Below are 19,820 nucleotides of genomic sequence, written 5' to 3'. Positions count from 1 at the left end.
CCTCTTGGGGAGGCTTATCAGTTTACCATATTGCCCTGAGTAGATGACCATGGTAGTGTGGGTAGCTGTGCCAGGGGCTGTGGGGGAGAAGGCCTCCAGGACTGGAGTGAGGCTGGTTTGTCTTTCTTGGTGCCAGGCTGACCGGGTGCCTGGGCCCTGGGAGATGTTTGCAGTTCCTTTTAGGGACTTTTAGGGAGTCAGAGACTCAGGCCTTGCCCAAAGAGTGGTGGGCATGGGACTTTGGGCTGATTGGTGGAAAATCAGTCATTAAAGATCAGAAAATTAACGATAGCTTGACAAGCAGTGAGCAATTTTCCACTAATTGAAAGACAGCATCTTTAGGTCAAATGAGATCCCTACGTGGAGGGATTTCTGTGCAGGAAAAGAGTAGGACACACAGGAAGGGGCCAAGAGAGCAGACCCAGTGCCTTATCCCTCGCCCCTGTACTGCACACAGTCATTGATACATAGGAATGGGGATGGGGTGGAGGATGCATGAGGGTAGTGGAAGCCCCAGGAGGGGGCACAGAGAAAAGAACTCCTTCTCCCTTCGTTTAGTTCTTCCTCGTCATTTTTTTTTTTTTTTTTTTTCTTTTGGAGATGGGTCTCCGCTCTCTTGCCCAGGCTGGAGTGCAGTGGTGCAATCACAGCTCACTGCGATCAAGCTCCTGGGCTCAAGTGATCCTGCCACCTCAGCCTCCTGATTAACTGTGACCACAGGTTTGAGCTACCATGCCCGGATTTTTTTTTTTTTTTTTTTTTTTTTTTTTTTTTTTTTTTTTTTTTTTTAGAGAAGGGGTCTCTCTGTTGTCCAGGCTGGTCTCAAACTCCTGGACTCTAATAATGCTCCCACCTCGGCCTCCCAAAGTGCTAGGATTGCAGGTGCAAGCCACCTCGTCCAACCCTTCCTCAACTTTTTTGAGCTATCCATGTCTTCCATCCACCCGAAGACTTTTGGGTTTAAGTCTCAATTCTGTCACTTTCTAGCCCACAGTCCTGAAGCAAAAGGTGTAACCTCAGCTTGTTCAACTCCAAGATGGGAAAAAAAATGAGAGTCTGGCAGGGAGGTGGTGAGGACGAGTATGGCTCATGTAGGATTCTTCTCAGCTTAGGCACTGGAGAGACTCTAGCTACTGTAATTCTTTCTTAATTACCCCAGCCCACTTCTGCCTCTTTCCAGATGCTCTTTAGCACTCCTGTGTTGTCGATGTTACAATGTGTCATTAGCTAACTTGTTTAATAAGCTCCCAGTAACTTGTAACACACTGTATTGTTTGTTAACTGTTAACCATTTTACGCCTCATTTCTCCAACTAGATAATAAACTCCTTAGTTTAGGGACCCACAGTTTTAGTCATTTGCAGATTTCTCATTGCACCCAGCTCAATATCTTTTGCAAGGTAGCTGCACAGTAAATGCATATTGATTTGATTACAATTTGATACTTTAGAGCAAAGTTTAAAAAACAAAAACAGCCTAACACTTTAGGGCAAGTTGGTGCCCCGTAGGCATCCGCTGCGTGTTGTAGAACACAGGTAATAACTCTGTCTTCATTGATTGCAAGAAAAGAGCTGGCTGGGGTCAAGGGGGTACTTGGGTAGAAAATGGGATAAGGAAGACTCTCACTCCCTCAGAGACATTCCCTTCTCCCAGAGGGCTGTGCTTTCTATTCTGCTCATCTCTCCTCTGGCTCCCTTTCTGCTTGTTGACTTAGTTTGCTTCAGAGCTCTGTTCTTAGCAGAGGATGCATCCCTTTACCATGGAACCTGGACCTGGGGTTTAGGGTCTCAGCTGCAGGGACTGGAGGGTGAGGTGGGGTGTGAAGGAGGAACGTTAAAGCTCAGGTAGACTCGCACTGAAAACAGCTGCCACCTGTTGAGCATCAACTGTTTACCAGGCACTTTTTAAATTCGACATGAAGTCTTGCTCTTGTCACCCGGGCTGGAGTGCAATGGCTTGATCTCAGCTCACTGCAACCTCTGCCTCAGCCTCCTGAGTAGCTGGGATTACAGGTGCCCGCCAACATACATGGCTAATTTTTGTGTTTTTGATAGAGATGGAGTTTTGCCATGTTGGCCAGGCTGGACTTGAACTCCTGACCTCATGTGATCTGCCCTCCTCAACCTCCCAAAGTGCTGGGATTACAGGTGTGAGCCACTGCGCCCGGCCCACCAGACACTTTTAATATGTATCTCTGATTTCTACAACAGTCATATATATATATATGTATATATATATGTATGTGTATATATATGTATATGTATATACATATATATATATTTAAAGAGAAAGCAGGGCTCCAAATGTCAGAGGTAATGAATGTAGAGTGGAAATAAGAGAAGATAAGGGAGTCTTTATACATCCCTTATTGTGTGTGGCATCTGGCTGGGTCCATGGAGTGGGGCTCACATATATCCTGATCCTTGTAATTCTATGCCAGGCCTGGGCTCAGGCTCCACCTCCTCTTTGGTTCTCCTGCACCCCCTCTTCTTTCTGGTCTTCACTATGTCCCCTAGAGTCTTCTCTCCTCCAGTCCCCTCTGCTCTTGACCTATGGCTCTCCAGTCCCCAGGACCTCTCTCAAGGTTGTTAGGCAGAAGGAAGTTGCTAGAGCCAGGTAGCTAAAGACAAAGATGAAGCTGCGTCTTGCTTAAAGAAGCAGCACCATGTATCAGGCACTGTGGAAAGCACTCTTCACACATGACTTCATTTCGCCTCCCGACAGTCCTCTGAGATGATGCAACAGATACTTGTTGGTGCCCTGCCTGGTGCACTGTGACTTTTCACCCCTAAGGCTTCCAATCACGAGTGCCTGCGTTTCCTAGCCGAAGGGTTTCCTTTGAGCATTAGAGCCCACTTTTCCACTGTGTGGAGACTAGAAGTGCCAGGGAACTAACACTTCCTTGGGAGCCCTCCACCCATAAATGATGGGAATTGGTGTATACATACCCCTACTCCTCCCTCCCTTTGTGGGATATCTCCAAGTCATGTGTTCTATGCATACTCTCAGGGTTTCCTCTGTGGGACTGAGCCCATCCTGTAGCTGCTTGGGTAACATAGACTTTATTGCCTCTTTTTCCTTGTTTTACTTCCCCACTTGTCTGCTGGTATTTCCTTCACCTCCTAAATCAACCATTTGCAATGGTATAGTGTCTCAGGGCTGCTTCTGTGAGAACCCAGCCTAAGTCAGGTTGATACTATTATTATCTTCATTCTATAAATGACAAGACTAAAGCACAGAGAGGCTGAAATTCGTACACGGTTCCACAATTATGTAAGTACAGCGCCTGCCTTCATACCCTGGCTTGTTACACACTAGAGTGATCACCTCATTGCTCTACTATATGACTTCTTGAGGGCTCTTTTCCTCTCAAGAAGTATGGTTCAAGGCAATTCCCCTTGGCTTGCTGCCTTGAGAGGTAGCAGGTGGGGAGCAGGGTGGGTCAGGGGTACACTGGGAGTATTTCCAGCCCACCCAGTCCCTGTCTGGCTGTGGGGAGTCATAGCCAGTCCCTGGATTGCAGACAGAAAGAGAAGCCGTGAACACCTACAGGGCTGGAGATATGGTGACTAGAAAGAAGTGAAAGCCACCTGGAATGCTGACAAAGAAGAGAACGGGGTCAGGAGCACAACGTGAGGGCAGGCTCAGGGCTGAGGGATCCTTCTGAGCATTTGCAGCACACAGCAGCTTCTGCAACAACAGAAGGAATGACATGAGAGACAGGAAAGGATTTATTTTTTTCTGTGTGTGTGTGTGTGTGTGTGTGTGTGTGTGTGTGTGTGTGGTTGTTTTTGTTTTTGTTTTTGTTTTTGTTTTTTTTAGAGTCAATATCTCACTTTGACACCCAGGCTAGAGTGCAATGACATGAGCACAGCTTGCTGCAACCTGGAATTCCTGGGCTCAAGAGATCCTCCTGCCTTAGCCCCTGACTAGCTGGGACTACGAAACCATTTCTTGATATTGGAGTCTGCTCAGCCTGGGAATGTGGAAAGTCCCCTGCTGAGAACCTTCGGACCAGGCAAGAAATTGGCCTGCCTCTTTCATGAGAGTGGAGGTGGGCCCCTCAGGGCAGGAAAGACCTGATCCCTTCAGAAACAAAAGTTACCTGGTGAGAACGCCTTCCTGTTTTCTACTTTCTGGTTCTCATGACACCTCTGTCTTAGTTTAGGTTCTCCCTGAAGCACACTCTCAGCCAGTGATTCAAGCAGAAGTGGTTTATTTGGGAGGTGGTCCCAGAAATACCAGTTGGGGAGCAGGGCAGGGAGAAGGAAGGGAAAGCGGCCAATAAAGGGAGTGTTATCCCACTGCCAGCAAGACGAGTGCAGTCCCACTGGGGACCTGAGCATGTGTGACACACACCGCACACAAGCCAGCCCACGGGCGCAGGTCCTGGGGTGCTCACCCACCAACTTCCCCTTCATCAAGGGCTGCGGCCTCCTTCCAGGCACATTCACTCTCCAGCACTTCCAGCTTGCTCTGGGCTGGAGCCAAGGGTGTTTCCATGGCCAGGAAAAAACCCTCAGGCAAAGAGCAGGTGTTGGCAGTAAGCAGCCTTCTACCTTTAGAGGCGAACAGAGAGAGATGGGCAGGGCGCCAGAGCCTGCCACACTCTGCCCTTCTGTTCTCCTGCTTACCTTTTCCTTTTCCTGAGTCTCTGTGTGCTCATCTCCTCTCCCGCTGTCCTACCTGAAGCACTGGGTGTTGCCGCACTGCTCTCCTCGTCATCTGTGCTCTTGGACAAGCCCATCTACTCTCATGGTTTTATCCACCACCCGTGAGTTGGTGGCTCCCAGCACTGTCCCGGTGGGACCCGGCTCCCATGCCCATATCTGTGGGCCTCCAGCGATGGCACACGCAACATGTCCCCAGCCCAAGCCATCTTCTGTATCCATAACATGCCCCAACTCTGCGTCTTCTCCCCATTGGTGGCACCATATGTACCCAGTCACTCCAGAAACTAGAATCACCCCTTGGTTCTCTTTATCCCTTCCTCTTCACATCCACTCTCCAAGTCCTGTGGCTTCCAAGGCATTTCTCAGAGTCATTCCCACCTCTTTACCTCCACTCTGCCCCCACCATTGGTCAGGGCAGAACCCTCATCATCTCCCATCTGGAGCATTCCAATAGCCTCCCAGCTGGCCTCCCCACTTCCAGCTTTATCCCCTTCTGGAGCCTCCCTTCAGTGCATCCCCCACAGTGGTGAAAAAGTTCTATCTAACATGCCAGCCCAGGCCGGATGTGGTGGCTCACGCCTGTAATCCCAGCTTGGGAGGCTGAGGCAGATGGATCGCTTGAGGCCAGGAGTTCGAGAGCAGCCTGGACGACATGACAAAGCCCCATCTTTACAAAAAAATAAATAAATGAAATTCCAGCCTGAACTTGTCATGCCCTGCTTAAGACGCATTCAAAATTCAAGCACCTTGGGTGGGTGCACAGGGCACAAGGTATCCTTTCTTGAACCTCTGATTCTATCCCTGGCTCCTCCCAGCTCTGCCACCTGGGACTTGTGGCATGTCCGTGTAGCTGGGTTTCCTCTCATACTATGCCCTGTGCTTGGAATATCTTTTCTCCCATGTGCTTTCACTGCTGACTAAGACCCAGCTCAGATGGCACCTCTTCTTGGAAGTCTTCCCTGAATGCCCCAGGCTGGATTAGACTCTTCTTTTGTGCGCTTGGATCAGTGCGAACATCAGAAAATCCACTTCAGATGAGTTTAAATAACAATGAAAATTGACTGGTTCTTGTACCTGAAAGTCCAGGGAGCAGGACTCGATACAGATGATGTGTGATCCAGAGACTTACAACAATGCCATTGGGTCCCCCCTTGCTTAACTCTGCCTTTTCCTGGGTGGGCTTTATTCTTAGAGTCCTTAGAGAGAGTCCCATCAGCTTCAGACTCACATCCTGCCCAATTCAGTCCAGTGAATTGTTCAAGCCAACACTTGGCTTATTTGGACCTGACTAAGGATTTACTTGCCCTTCTCCAAACCCATCCAAATGGCCAACAACTTACAGTGTTCTAATTCCGGGGCGTTGATGATGGCCAAATCCTGCCTTCCACTTGTTTCTGTAAATAAAGTTGTATTGGAGCACAGCCACACTCATTTGCTTATGTGTCATCTGAGGCTGTTTTTGTGTGACAATGGCAGAGTTGGGCAGTGGAGGCAAAGACCAGCAAATTTTGCTGTATTTTAAGCCTTGCAGGCTAAGAGACAAAATCGAGACTATCATGCAGGGATTTACATAGCAAGAGAGAAAACAAATTTCCACAAAGTTTTACTGATGAAATTACAATGTCAATAATAATTGAGTATTTTGGGGGGTAATACAGGTCTATTAATGAGAAGAATGAGACTTGGGGAAAGGGGATAACATTTTGCTTGGTTGAGGTTCAGAGTTAATGCTCCCTATTATCAAAACGACCACCAGTGTTCATCTGTGAAAAGCACTCTTAGCTAACAGAGCATATAAAATCAGGCAGGATTTGGTCTGTGAGCCACAGTTTGCAGACTCCTGAATTAAATAAAAGCATTACGGAGCTAAGGGAAGAGACAGTGGGAAGCTGATGCCGGAGATGATACTGACACCCTATGTCTGTGGGAGGCATATTATAAGCCATTTCTTTATTAGGCAAGTTCATGTCCATTGAGCCCCTTAATCCTAACATTCTATGAAGGTGGGCAGGACAAGGGTGGTTGTGTACTTTTCAGAGAGGAAACTGAGGCTCAGAGAAAAGTGGCTTGCCTGAGGTTTCATAGCAAGGCCACTCTGGGACACCTTTGAGGATGCTAAGACCTGAGCCGTGGAACATGTGCTTTGTTGAGTAATTGAACAATTATGGTGTCTCCTGGTTGGAAGACAAGAGGCTGAGCCAGCAGGGGGACAGGCTGGTCTGAACATGGCCTGGGAGGCTAAGTTTCCAGATGGCTCTGTGACATCCAGTGGTCTCCAGGAATGAGGCTGGTCAGCATGGTACGTAGGAACCCAGTGTGGCTTCAAGAGTCTCTGAGCATAGGCCTGTCTCCCTGTAACTCCCTATATAGGACTGGGGATACCAGCGTAGCAACAAGAAAGAAATCAGGGCTGGGTGGGTGGCTCACACCTATAATTCCAGCACTTTGGGAGGCCAAGGCAGGAGGATTGCTTGAGACCTGCCTGGGCAACATAGTGAGACCCCTTCTCTTTCTTTCTTTCTTTCTTTTTCTTTTTTTTCTTTTTTTTTCTGAGACAGAGTCTCACTCTGTTGCCCAGGCTGGAGTGCAATGACATGATCTTGGCTGACTGCAACCTCCATCTCCCAGGCTCAAGTGATTCACCTGCCTCAGCCTCCCAAGTAGATGGGATTATAGGCATCATACCTGGCTAATTTTTGATTTTTATAGAAGCAGGATTTCACCATGTTGGCCAGGCTGGTCTTGAACTCCTGACCTCGGGTGATCCCCCTGCCTCAGCCTCCCAGTACTGGGATTACAGGTGTGAGCCACTGCGTCTGGCCGTGAGACCCCTTCTCAACAAAAAATACAAAAATTAGCCAGATGTATGGTATGTGCCTGTAGCCCCAGATACTCAGGAGGCTGAGGTGGAAAAATCACTTAAGCCCAGGAGGCAGAGGTTGTCGTGAACTAAGATCTCACCACTGCACTTCAGCCTGGGAAACAGAGTGAGACTCTGTCTCAAAAAAGAAAGAAACAAACAAAAATAGAAATCAGACTTCAGGTAATAATGTCCAGGCCCACAAACAATGATTTTGACTCCATACGTCACTGCTTGCAGCCTTCAAGTGACTTGTGACTCTGGGAAGGTGTGTTTATATCTGTGTCACTATGGCAGCATGGCCTGTGCATGTGAGATTTTATGGCCTAGTCTCATCTGGGTCCCTAAGGAGCAAGCCTGCCTCCTTTATCCTGTTGGCAGGTTGTGGGCAGCCCACCTTCAGGCTTGCCTGGACTCAGGTAGGGGCTGTGCAAGGTCAGGGAGGGTGGGTAGAGGCAATCAAATGTGAAGGGCATATGCTGAGTTCCTTTCCAGGATGATGATTTGTAGGTACTGAGCATCTGTGTGCTGGTACACACATATACACATTTCACAGATTCCCTGTCTCACACACTTTTTCACACTCCCACAGTCACCTTCATCTTCACTACCACCATCTCACACTCACATACATGCACATTCTCGTGGTTTCTCACTTTTCGTTTTTTTTTTTTTTTGAGATGGAGTCTTGCTCTGTTGCCCAGGATGGAGTGCAATGGCACAGTCTCAGTCATTGCAGCCTCTGACTACTGGATTCCAGTAATTCTCCCACCTCAGCCTCTGGAGTAGCTGGTGCACCACCATGCCTGGCTAATTTTTGTATTTTTAGGGCTCGCACACGTGCCCCTCCGGCAGCCCCACAGGGTTTCACCATGTTGGCCAGATGGTCTCGATCTCCTGACCTTGTGATCCACACACCTTGACCTCCCAAAGTGCTGGGATTACAGGGGTGAGCCACCTCGCCCAGCCAGTTTTTGTGTTTAGTAGAGATGGGGTTTCACCCTGTTGACCAGCCTGGCCTCAAACTCCTGACCTCAGGAGATCCACCCACCTTGGCCTCCCAAAGTGCTGGGATTACAGGCATGAGCCACCGCATCCAGCCAGTTTCACACATTTTTTTCACGTATTCTCAAGTTCACATAACACGTTCATATACACAACATGTTCATACATACCTGTATTAGTTTCTTGGGACTGCCATAACAAAGTATCATACCCTGGGTAGCTTAAAACAACAGGAATTTATTGTATCACAGTTTTGGAGGCCACAAGTCCAAAAGCAAGTTTCCTTCTGAGATTTGTGTGGAAGGGGCTTTCCTTGCCTTTGCTTCTGGTAGCCCCAGGTCTTCTTTGGTCTGGAGCAGCATCACTCCAGCCTCTGCCTTCATCTCTCTCTGTGTCTTCACATGAGCATCTTATAAGGACACCAGTCATACTGCATGAGGGCCACTCTTTTCCAGTGGGACTCATCCTAACTCATTACATCTGCCATGATACTGGTTCCAAATAAAATCATATTCTGAGGTGCTAGGGGTTAGGACTTCAATATATCTTTTTAGGGGAGGAGCACAATTCAACCCAAAACACCACCTACAGCCATAAAATCTCACATGCACAGACCATACTGCCATAGTGACGCAGATATAAACACACATTCCCAGAGTCACAAAACTCACACCCCCTCCCGTATATACTTTCAGGATCAGACACTCTCACGGTCCCGCCACATGCATGTATATACTCACACATGGCAAGGTCATCACACACACACTCGTTTAGTTTCCCAGTCTTACATACAGCCCTACACACCCCCTACAGTCACACCCCTTCGCCCACCCTCCGGTCCCTGCCTCACTCCCAGAGGCCACCCTGTGGAGGTCACGCTCAGAGACCCGGCACATTTGCAGCCTCGCACTTGGCTCCCCCACCCACACAGTCTCTCCCCTCTGACTCCTCCGCCCAGCTTGCCAGTCTCCCCACCAACCCTCATGGCGAGGAGGCGAGGAGGTGAGGAGGCGGCAGACTGGCTCTGTCCCACCCCAGCGCGGGGTGGGGAGGCCCCAGGTGGCTCCCCCCTTGTCTTCTGGAATCCGGTGCCCTCACAAGCCTTCTGCTTGTTCAGGCTCCCACGCTTCCCTCTCAGGGGCAGACCAACAGACAGACAGACACATCCACACACTCTCATGGTCACACACACACACACACACACACACACACACGCCCCTCCGGCAGCCCCACGGCAGCAGTCTGTTCCTCATTATGGGCCAATGCGCCTGTTTACTCACCCAGCTGGAGATGGTTAGAGAGTGATAAATAATGAAAGAGAAAACAGGCTTTTCCCCTCTGTGGCTTCTATTTATGTAACATGTGTCACTGCGCATTCACAGACTTTGTTTCGGAGCTGGTTGCAGGAAATAGTTTATTTTTTCCGGACGGTGGCTTGAGGGGTGGGGGTGGGGGTGGCAGGGTTTGGGTTTCTGGTCTCACGCGCATAGGAGTTTCGGGATCTGGCTCCCAGAGTCCTCTCCCCTGGTGCCTCCTCTCCTCGCCTCCCCTGACACCTCTGGGGTGGACACCATGGCTCGAGGCTGCCTTAGAACGGGGTTCTCCCACGCCACCTATTTGGAATGAGCTGGGGTGGTTGGGGGCCCCTCCCAGCTGCCTCTGAAACCTCCCAAACAGATGGGCTTGTTTTTAGAGCCAGACAGCTTGAGGCTGGGACTCCCAGAGAGGAGGCAGTTGGACAAGGGGCTTCCTAGGTAGCCTGCACCTGTTGTTGGAGGAGGATGCAAAAAGATTAATTCTATAAAATTAAAAAAAAAATCCATACCTTGTGTTCACTTTACACGTTCATCCCGTGGTCTGTCTGAGGCCTTACAACTTTTTTTTTTTTTTTTTTTTTTTTTTTTTTTTTTTTTTGAGACAGTCTTACTCCATTACCAGCTGCCAGGCTGGAGTGCAGTGGCGCGTCCTCGGCTAGCTGCAACCTCTGCCTCCCAGGTTCGAGCAATGCTCCTGCCTCAGCTTCACAAGTAGCTGGGACTACAGGCACGCGCCACCACACCCAGCTAATTTTTTTGTATTTTTGGTAGAGATGGGGGTTTCACCATGTTGGCCAGGATGGTCTCGATTTCTTGACCTCGTGCTCCGCCCCCCTCAGCCTCCCAAAGTACTGGGATTACAGGCCTGAGCCACCGCCCCTGGCCGAGGCCTTACAGCTTTTAATGGCTGCTTCCTAAGTGAGAGAACGGGAGAAGGGCTTGCCATGGTCTGTGCAACTGGCTGATGAGAGCCAGGACTTCACACTCAGGCCTCTGAGTCCAGGAGAGCCTCACACACCCCGCTGCCTTCCGCTCCCAAGGGTGCTTCCCTTGGTAGGGCTCTGGTCAACCTCACTCATGCTAAGGTGGATGGGAGTAGTTATAAGGGTCTAGGGGTTGGAATTTGGGGAAAAGTGAGTCATCAGAGGTCTGAGAAGTGTCTCCTCCTTCACCCTTTCCTAAACACTAAGGTGAGCCTCCTTTAGGTGACAGGCCAGGGAAGGAAGAATCAGGGGAAGGCTGCCCTGCCCCCACCCCCAGTGCAGGGAGGCTCTTGGGAAGCCGAAAGGGCACCTGCCCCCACCTGAGCCTGTCTCTTTGAATGCCGGGGCAGGAGACAATGTCTGTCATTAACATGGAGTCCCGGTTGTGTCCCAGGCCACCTGCTCGGGGGACCCAGAGGTTCCAATCTTTGAGGAATGTAGCATCCCTATGGAAGATGGGCCCTGAAGCCCCCAACTCCTGCAGACTGTGAGGGATGAAGCAGGTGCCATGGGATTAAGGTGCAGGGCAGAATCCTGCCCAGTGGCCTCCGGGTTCTTGCAGGGAGTGTCCCACAGGAATCTCCTGGCTGGGGGGTGAAGCAGCCACCTTCCCAAGACAAGGACTTTAAACAGGGTCTGACAAGCAAGAGCACATATGAGCCTAGGGCGAAGAGAAAAAGTGCTAAGGAGGCGGTTTTCAAATTTAGTGGGTGTCAGATTCACAGGGGAGTTTATTAAATGCGGATCCCCGGGCTCCTTTACCTGGTGTTGATTCAGCAGGTCAGGGTGGGGCAGGAATCAGCATGGTTCACAAGTTCCTGAGAGTTCTCAAACCGGTAGTTTCCCAAAGACTGGGAGACAACTGTGTCCTGTGTGGGCCCTGGAGGAAACCCTCCTGCCCCAACACACAGAGGTGAGATGCAGACCTCGTGGTTAGGTCAGGAGGGAATTTGACTTTCCCCAGAGAGTAGTAATGATTTGGTTAGAGAATGACAAAATGCATTGGTCCGAAGGAAGGGAGGAAGGAAGAGAGGAAGGAAATTAGAATTTACTAATACCTATATGTGCCAAGCTGTTACATGACACTTTTCGTTTTGTTTTGCACTTTTGTTTTTGAGAGATGGGGTCTTGCTATGAGGCCCAGGCTGGAGTATAGTGGCACAATCAAGTCATAGCACACTGCAGCCTCCAATTCTTGGGCTCAAGCGATTCTCCTGCCTCAGCCTTCCGAGTGGCTGGGACTACAGGTGCATGCCACCGTGCCTGGCTGTTACATGACATTTTTACCTGGCTGCTTTGACTTTTTGACATTCAGATCCATTTTTGGAACCTAAAACGCTGTCAACATTCTATTTCTTATTACCAAGTAATGCTCATACAGACATACCTGCCACAGCCGGAGTCAAAACTGTGTCAGCTGGGATGTTGTGCACACCTTGGAGCACTTACCTCGTGCCAGGCATTGTTTTCAGCGCTTTGCATGTTCTGCTTTGTTTTTTTTTACTGCACTGCAACACCAACAGGTAATAAGATTCCCATTTTACTGATAAGGACAGCAAGGGTCAGAGAGGTTTAGTGACTTGCCTAGGGCTACCCAGCTCTGCCAACCCTGGCAACAGGAAGAAGTGTTTTTTTTTTGTTTGTTTGTTTTGTTTTGTTTTTTTTAACTGATCCAGGGAGAGGCCCTACTGGGGAGGTAGAGGGACTGAATCCAGACCCTGCTTTGTCGCTCCCTCTCAGCACTCCCTCCCTCCCACTCCGGAATGGAGAGGTGGATGGAGAGGCACCCCTCTGCCACTCAACCCCTCTGCCTTTGGGACCCTATGGACTCTCACCAAGCCCACCCAGCTTGAGCTCTCTCCCAGGAAGCTGAGCACCTGGGGTATCAGGCAGTCCCTTCTGGTTCAGTTCCTGGAGCACTTATGGCTCTGAGGGAGTCCCCAAAGAGAGAACTGAAAGGTGGGGGGAGCTTAAGGAGCACCTTTCCTGGGCTTCCAGGAGGCTCTTACCTCCCTGTCCCCTTGGCAGAATGGGTGTGTCACAACCGGAGGGTAGGGGTGTGTGGGGACAGCAGAACTGGCCAGATCTACGGTCCCAGATGTTTGTCAGGCTGCAGTCTGAGTCTGATTTCAGACATAGAGACTCACAGCAGCTTCGTGGGGGTCCTGCCCAGACCCCCACATGGATACTCACTTGCTCACTTGCACACACATGTGCCCTCATGCGACTCCCATCCACACAGAGTTCCATTTATGAAAACCCAGACAACGTTTCAGACTCTAATGTCCCTGTGGACAGTGACATGAATGGCAAAAACCGTCAGCAACCTAGGTGCTCTGCACATGCTGACTTTAAACTTCACATTGCGGCCAGGCATGATGGCTCACGCCTGTAATCCCAGAACTCTGGGAGGCCGAGGCAGGCCAATCATGAGGTCGAGGGATCGAGACCATCCTGGCCAATGCGGTGAAACCCCATCTCTACTAAAAATACAAAAATTAGCTGGGCATGGTGGTGGATACCTGTAGTCTCAGCTACTCAGGAGGCCAAGGCAGGATAATTGCTTGAACCCTGGAGGTGGAGGTTCCAAGATCGCACCACTACACTCCAGCCTGGTGACAGAGGGAGACTCTGTCTCAGAAAAAAAAAAAACCAAAAAAAAACCCTAAACTTCACATTGATACTACAGGGACGCGATTACCTCCCCCTTCCCACCACACAACTTACAGATGAGAAAACTGGGCCTCAGAAAAGCCAAGTGACCTGTCTGAGGCCACAGAGCAACTCCACGGCAGAGCGGGGGGCGGGGGATCCGTCTGTTGTGGCGCTCACCCCGTCCCCCTCACCAGGCTGCCTTCCCGTCTGGCTCCCAGGACCCAGCAGGTGTTCAGCACGTCCACTGATGAATGTGTATGTCTGTGTTTTCTTTCACACACGCTCAGTGCAGGCTCCAGCTGCCCCTCTCTCCAAACCCACTCTGAGCTGTGTTCTCCCTGCAGGCTCAGAAACTTGCAGACCCCTTGGCTTCTCCCACAGCCTGAACTAGCTGGGCTCCAGCCTCAGTATCTCCTATGTTTCTCAGGCCTGCACACCTGAGCAAGTCCCTCCCTGCTTTGAGCAGACCCACAGCACTGCCTGGGCTCCTGCCCCAGGCCTGACCCCCACTGTGGAAGCCTCTGGGGTCCAGCCACCTCCATTCTCCCCTCTTCCTCCGAAACGTCAGGCCTGGCACTGCCCCCGCTCAGCCCCCTCTCCCTTCGGCCCCCTGGGAGCCCAGGCTTTGCTTGAGGGCAGCGAGTGAAGCCGGCTGTAACAGAGAAACCTCAGGCTCCTCTTTAGAAGTCCCCGGAGGAGGCAGATCTGAGGAAAGGCTGCCGAGAAGGCGCCTGCAGCAATGTCAGCTTGAGAACAACCCAGCTGACAGGATGCTGAGCGGGGATTAAGGTCGGGATCAGGGAAGCCGGGGGAAAGAAGGCAAGTTCCCTGCTCCCTGCGCTGTCACCGCTGCTGCCGCCGAGGCTCGGTTTGTCTTCTTGTTTGTTCTGGCTCTGGGAAAGTGGGCGGGGAGGGAAGTGGGCAGGGGTGGGTTGGGGAGGTGGAGGGAAGGACAGGGCAGAGGTGGAGAAGAGCAGGTAGGGGGCTGGAGGGAGGTGGAGGGAAGAGAAAGTCAGGGCTCCTCTGGGTCTTGGGGCTAAGTCAGGGACGGGGTCCTTACCTGAGACCCTTCCCTTATACCTGTCCCTACAGTCAGTCCGCCAGCCAGTGAAGCAGCCAGTCGCCCCCTGCCCCCGACCCCGGCACCCTCCCTCATGTCCTGAATGTGGCTGGCAGGACCAGTGAGAACAGAATTGGCCTTAACCTGAGAGGCTCCCAGATCAATGAAGCAGATGCAGTCTATGTCCAGAGAGGAGCTGAGCCCGTTTCAATCTGTTTACAAATGTAAGATCCCCAATTGTGGGGAAAGACTATCACTCAACCTGCCTCATCATTGACGTTTCACAAGAGCCCAGCCAAGTGGGCACTGGATGACCAGGTCCAGGGAAACCTCAAGCCCTGGCATTGCCATTGGTGTGGTAGTGAAGAACGTGGCTTCTGGTTTCAGACTGCATGGAGTCAACTTTTGGCTCTGTCACTGATTTGCTATGTCACGTCGGGCGAGCTGGCTAACTCTCTGTTCCTCAATGGGATAAAATCATAGCCTCTCCTTACAAGGTGGAGGGAGTGGACGCATGCACAGTGCTTGGCATAGGGCCTGCCATGGAGGACAGAGGATATATGCCATAGGGTAGCTTTATTTATTATTGAGGCAGCATATAGGAATAAATATGGCAATTTGAAGTGGCTTGCCTGAAGGCTTCCTGGGGGAAGGGGTGTGGAAATCTGATTTTGGAGGCCGAGACTGGGCAGGTGTAGAGAAGTGAATTGGGGGTATGGAACAGAGCTCCCATTTGCGAGGAGAGTGAGTTAAGGATGTGTCTGGTAAGAGGCAGAAAGGATGCATTTTCTAGGATGCATCCTAGAAACCGCCCCCCACCTCTCCAGCCAGCCTTTCTCCAAAGTTCCTACTTTAACTGGGGGTAACTCTTCCAGACCTGCCAAGGGCAGGTCAGGGGCGCCAAGACCATGAAAAGATGCCGTTTTTCATGGTGATCTTCCCAGAATGGGATTTATTCCAGAAACTCTCGCCATTCAGGGAGACTCCACTTGTACCTGGGTTCTCTGGACCTGGCAAGGGAAGAAACAGGCATAGAGAGTACAAGCCTGGAGGCAGATCACCCCTGGGCTTGGGTTCCAGCTCTTCGACTAATCATCTGTGTGCCTTGGAGCAAGTGAGTCAGCCTCTCTGGGCCTTAACTGCCAGGTCTGTGAAATGAAATAGTAATAGCTACCCTAGAGTTGTAATGATGAGTACTTGCTCAATAAACATCCACTGTTGATATTCAAGTTAACAAAGAGTTGCTGAGCTCCAGCCAGCTACTGGGGCCCTAATGAATGAGACCCTTTCTTAGCCCTCGAGTAGCTGGTGGCCTGCATGTGAGTCCAAATACGATGCTGAAGGTTGTGGTGCTACCTTATATAAAGGTCCACCCAGGAACCAAAGAGAAGGAGCTCCTGGCATCCACGTCCCAGGCTGCAGGGGCTGCTTCCCTGGCACACCCTGCAACCCTACAACCCTGCTTGTGTGTCCTCAGCCTATCACCCTATCTCTGGACATCCTGGCCAGCAGGCTGGGAATGGGAAGAGTGTGTGTGTGTGGGGGGGGCGGGTATGAGAGCCTGGGATGGGGTTCTGTTAATTGTGGAAAAGGTCTGTTGGGTCTGATTTCCAGGGGGAAAGCCTTGGGCAAGGGGGCCCAGTCCCTGCAGATGTGTGTGAGGAACACCTTGTTGAGGACTTTATCTCTAGGAGCCTGGTTCCAGAAAAGCAAATTTTAAAAACACCTTTACTTTTTTTTTCTGTTAATAAAAGTTGTATGTATTTATTGTTAAAAAAAAAAAAAGAAAAATACAGAAAAGCATACAAAAGGAAATAAAGATCAGCCATAATCTTCCCACGCAGAGATAACCATGGTATGATTTTAGTGTATCTCTTAGTTTTTCTTTTGTTTTCTTTCTTCTTCTTCTTTTTTTTTGGTTATAGAGTCTATTGCCCAGGCTGGAGTACAGTGGAATAGTCTCGGCTCACTGCAAGGAATTCTCCTGCCTCACCCTCCTGAGTAGCTGGGATTACAGGCACTGAACAACATGCCCGACTAATTTTTGCATTTTTCATAGAGACAGGGTTTCACCATGTTGGCCAGGCTGGTCTCGAACTCCTGACCTCAGGTAGTTCGCCTGCCTCGGCCTCCCAAAGTGCTGGGATTACAGGCATGAGCCACTGTGCCTGGCCTCTCCTATTTTTTTTTAAGCTGACTCTCATACACATATTTACACACACTCACATGGTTACACACATTCACACACACACACATTCACAAACACACACACACATTTACATACACATATATGTAACTTTTTATTACAGCATGGCATGCTTAATGTACACATGTCTTTAAAAGTTTAGAACAGGCCGGGCGCGGTGGCTCAAGCCTGTAATCCCAGCACTTTGGGAGGCCGAGGCGGGTGGATCACGAGGTCGAGAGATCGAGACCATCCTGGTCAACATGGTGAAACCCCGTCTCTACTAAAAGTGCAAAAAATTAGCTGGGCATGGTGGCGCGTGCCTGTAATCCCAGCTACTCAGGAGGCTGAGGCAGGAGAATTGCCTGAGCCCAGGAGGCGGAGGTTGCGGTGAGCCGAGATCGCGCCATTGCACTCCAGCCTGGGTAACAAGAGTGAAACTCCGTCTCAAAAAAAAAAAAAAAAAAAAAAAAAGTTTAGAACAAGCCGGGTGCGGTGGCTCAAGCCTGTAATCCCAGCACTTTGGGAGGCCGAGGCGGGTGGATCACGAGGTTGAGAGATCGAGACCATCCTGGTCAACAAGGTGAAACCCCATCTCTACTAAAATTACAAAACATTAGCTGGGCATGGTGGTGTGTGCCTGTAATCCCAGCTACTCAGGAGGCTGAGGCAGGAGAATTGCTTGAACCCAGGATGCGGAGGTTGCGGTGAGCCGAGATTGCACCATTGCACTCCAGCCTGGGTAACAAGAGCGAAACTCCGTCTCCAAAAAAAAAAAAAAAAAAAAAGTTTAGAACAAGATCATGGAATCATGAATACAACACCACCGTGTAAACTAATTTTTATTTTTTAAATTTTTTTATTTTTTATTTTTTGAGACGGAGTTTCGCTCTTGTTACTCAGGCTGGAGTGCAACGGCGCGATCTCGGCTCACCGCAACCTCCGCCTCCTGGGTTCAGGCAATTCTCCTGCCTCAGCCTCCTGAGTAGCTGGGATTACAGGCACGCGCCACCATGCCCAGCTAATTTTTTGCACCTTTAGTAGAGACGGGGTTTCACCATGTTGACCAGGATGGTCTCGATCTCTTGACCTCGTGATCCACCCGTCTCGGCCTCCCAAAGTGCTGGGATTACAGGCTTGAGCCACCGCGCCCGGCGTAAACTAATTTTTTTTATTAAATAAACTATCGAGAACCTTTCCCCCAGGTCACTAAATATTCTCTCCAACATAATTTAAAATGAGTGTCTAGTGCTCTGTCTTTGGGTATAAGGCATATCATTTTATCAGTCATCACCTGCTGGCCATCCATCCATTTCTAGATTTTTGTTATTCTAAATAACACTGAGATGAACATCCTTGCAGAGAAATCTTTGAGGGGATCGCTCACTTTCCAATTGTCTGTTCACGTCTGTCTACTCCCAGCTGCAATTTTGAACCTGTCTAGGCAGGATCTATGTCTGATTCATCTTCGTGACCCCAAAGTCAAGCTTGGCTGCTGATTCACTGTAGGCATCCAGTAATGGTTGAATTGAGTTGTTTTTCTAGAGCAGGTGCCCTGGGCTGAGGAATTGGGAAGGTGGGCTGACGAGGAAAGCAACCACCTTCCCTGCTAGAACACTTAGGGGTCCCCAGTGCCTTTATGCTCTGCCTGCTAACTTCTCCTAGGAAAACACCTTCCCAAGCCCAGAGCTACTGGCCATCCCAGAGGGTTACCGAACGGCCCTCCTGTATCTCTTATCTTCCCAGGCAAACTGAACCTTGCCCTCCTGCTTCATGCCCGCCACCATCTCTGACTCTTTTGAGTTCTTTTGTTGTGTCTCCAAGCTGAAGGCCCAGCAGACAGAGCCTCTCACCTGTCCATGATTGCTGGAGCAATGTTGTGGCAGCTCCCAGCTCCCCATGCAGTGGCCCTCTCCCTGGCCCCCACTTCTGACAGCACAGCCCACTTGGCTCCTGGGAAGTGCCCATGTGGCATACCTCACCCCTGTCGCTGCTCTGCCTGCCACCTCTCATGACACCAAAGGAGCCTTTGTCTCTTTCTCATGGGGACCCTCAGCAGATGCTGACATTCTGACTGAAACAGATTTGTAGAATCGTTGAGTTTGAGGTGGAGATCCAGTTCCCTGTTTCAGTGGGTCTTTTAAAAAAAAGAGAAAAAGTGCCAGGCCTGTAATCCCAGCACTTTGGGAGGCCGAGACGGGCAGATCACGAGGTCAGGAGATCGAGACCACCCTGGCTAACACAGTCAAAGCCCATCTCTACTAAAATTACAAAAAATTAGCCGGGCATGGTGGCACACGCCTGTAGTCCCAGCTACTTGAGAGGCTGACGCAGGGGAATCGCTTGAACCCAGGAGGCGGAGGTTGCGGTAAGCCTAGATCACGCCGCTGCACTCCGGCCTGGGCAACAGGAGTGCAAAACTCCATCTCAAGAAAAAAAAAAAAAAAAAGAGAGAGAGAAAGCAAGCAAGAGCACAAGAGATAAGAGGCAAAAGCTGAGAGGTAAAACTTACTAATTTAATTTTCCCCCCATCATCTGCACTCCCAACCTCCTGGAATTTCCTCTCTTCTTTTCGATTTTTAATCTCTTCTTTTTCTCGGTTTCTCTCCCTCTTCCCCCTTTTCACTCCTTTCCTTCTCTTCTTTCTCTGTCTCTCAGCTCTGACATGAGCACCCCCCCACCCTCCTGTCCTCCTCTCCCCTCCTCTCCCCTTCTTTTTTAAGTTTTTTTTTTTTTTTCTTTTAACTTTCAAGGTCATTCCGGACTCCTGATGCCGCCAGTCCCGCGGTGAGACGTGAGCGCCATTGGCGTCCGTGGCCTCTGTTTCCGTGGCAACCCAGTAACCATTAATTTTCAATTAAAGGAGACAAAAAGCTCGATGACAGCTCCAGGTCTGCTGAAGATGTCAAGAATCTGTATTAATATACAGCAAGAGAGCATAATTGTGTGTCCATCTTCCAGAGCAGCGAAAAATGGAGGGATAATTACCAGCTCGAAAGCCACTCTGTAATTTAGTTCTTACTGTCACCACAGCCCTACACATTAGCATAAATTAAAAGCAGAGTTTATTGTTATCAAAGTGCA

The 19,820-nt window shown here is 50.1% G+C and overlaps 1 long non-coding RNA gene across 3 annotated transcripts in view; it reads left to right on the top strand.

Annotated features, from left to right (window-relative positions):
* Positions 1-19,820, top strand: part of LOC101044676 (uncharacterized) — a 27,878-nt gene extending 8,058 nt beyond the window's left edge. For all 3 annotated transcript variants that reach the window (XR_744194.3, XR_744195.2, XR_164505.4), the window contains exon 2: positions 19,490-19,820. This is a non-coding gene — a long non-coding RNA (uncharacterized LOC101044676). The remainder of the gene's footprint in view (positions 1-19,489) is intronic.

Source organism: Saimiri boliviensis, chromosome 4 (assembly GCF_048565385.1).
Source record: "Saimiri boliviensis isolate mSaiBol1 chromosome 4, mSaiBol1.pri, whole genome shotgun sequence".
NCBI classification, from domain to species: Eukaryota; Metazoa; Chordata; class Mammalia; order Primates; family Cebidae; genus Saimiri; species Saimiri boliviensis.
The sequence above is the reverse complement of the archived record's forward strand: the minus strand, read 5'-3'. Positions and strand labels throughout refer to the sequence as shown.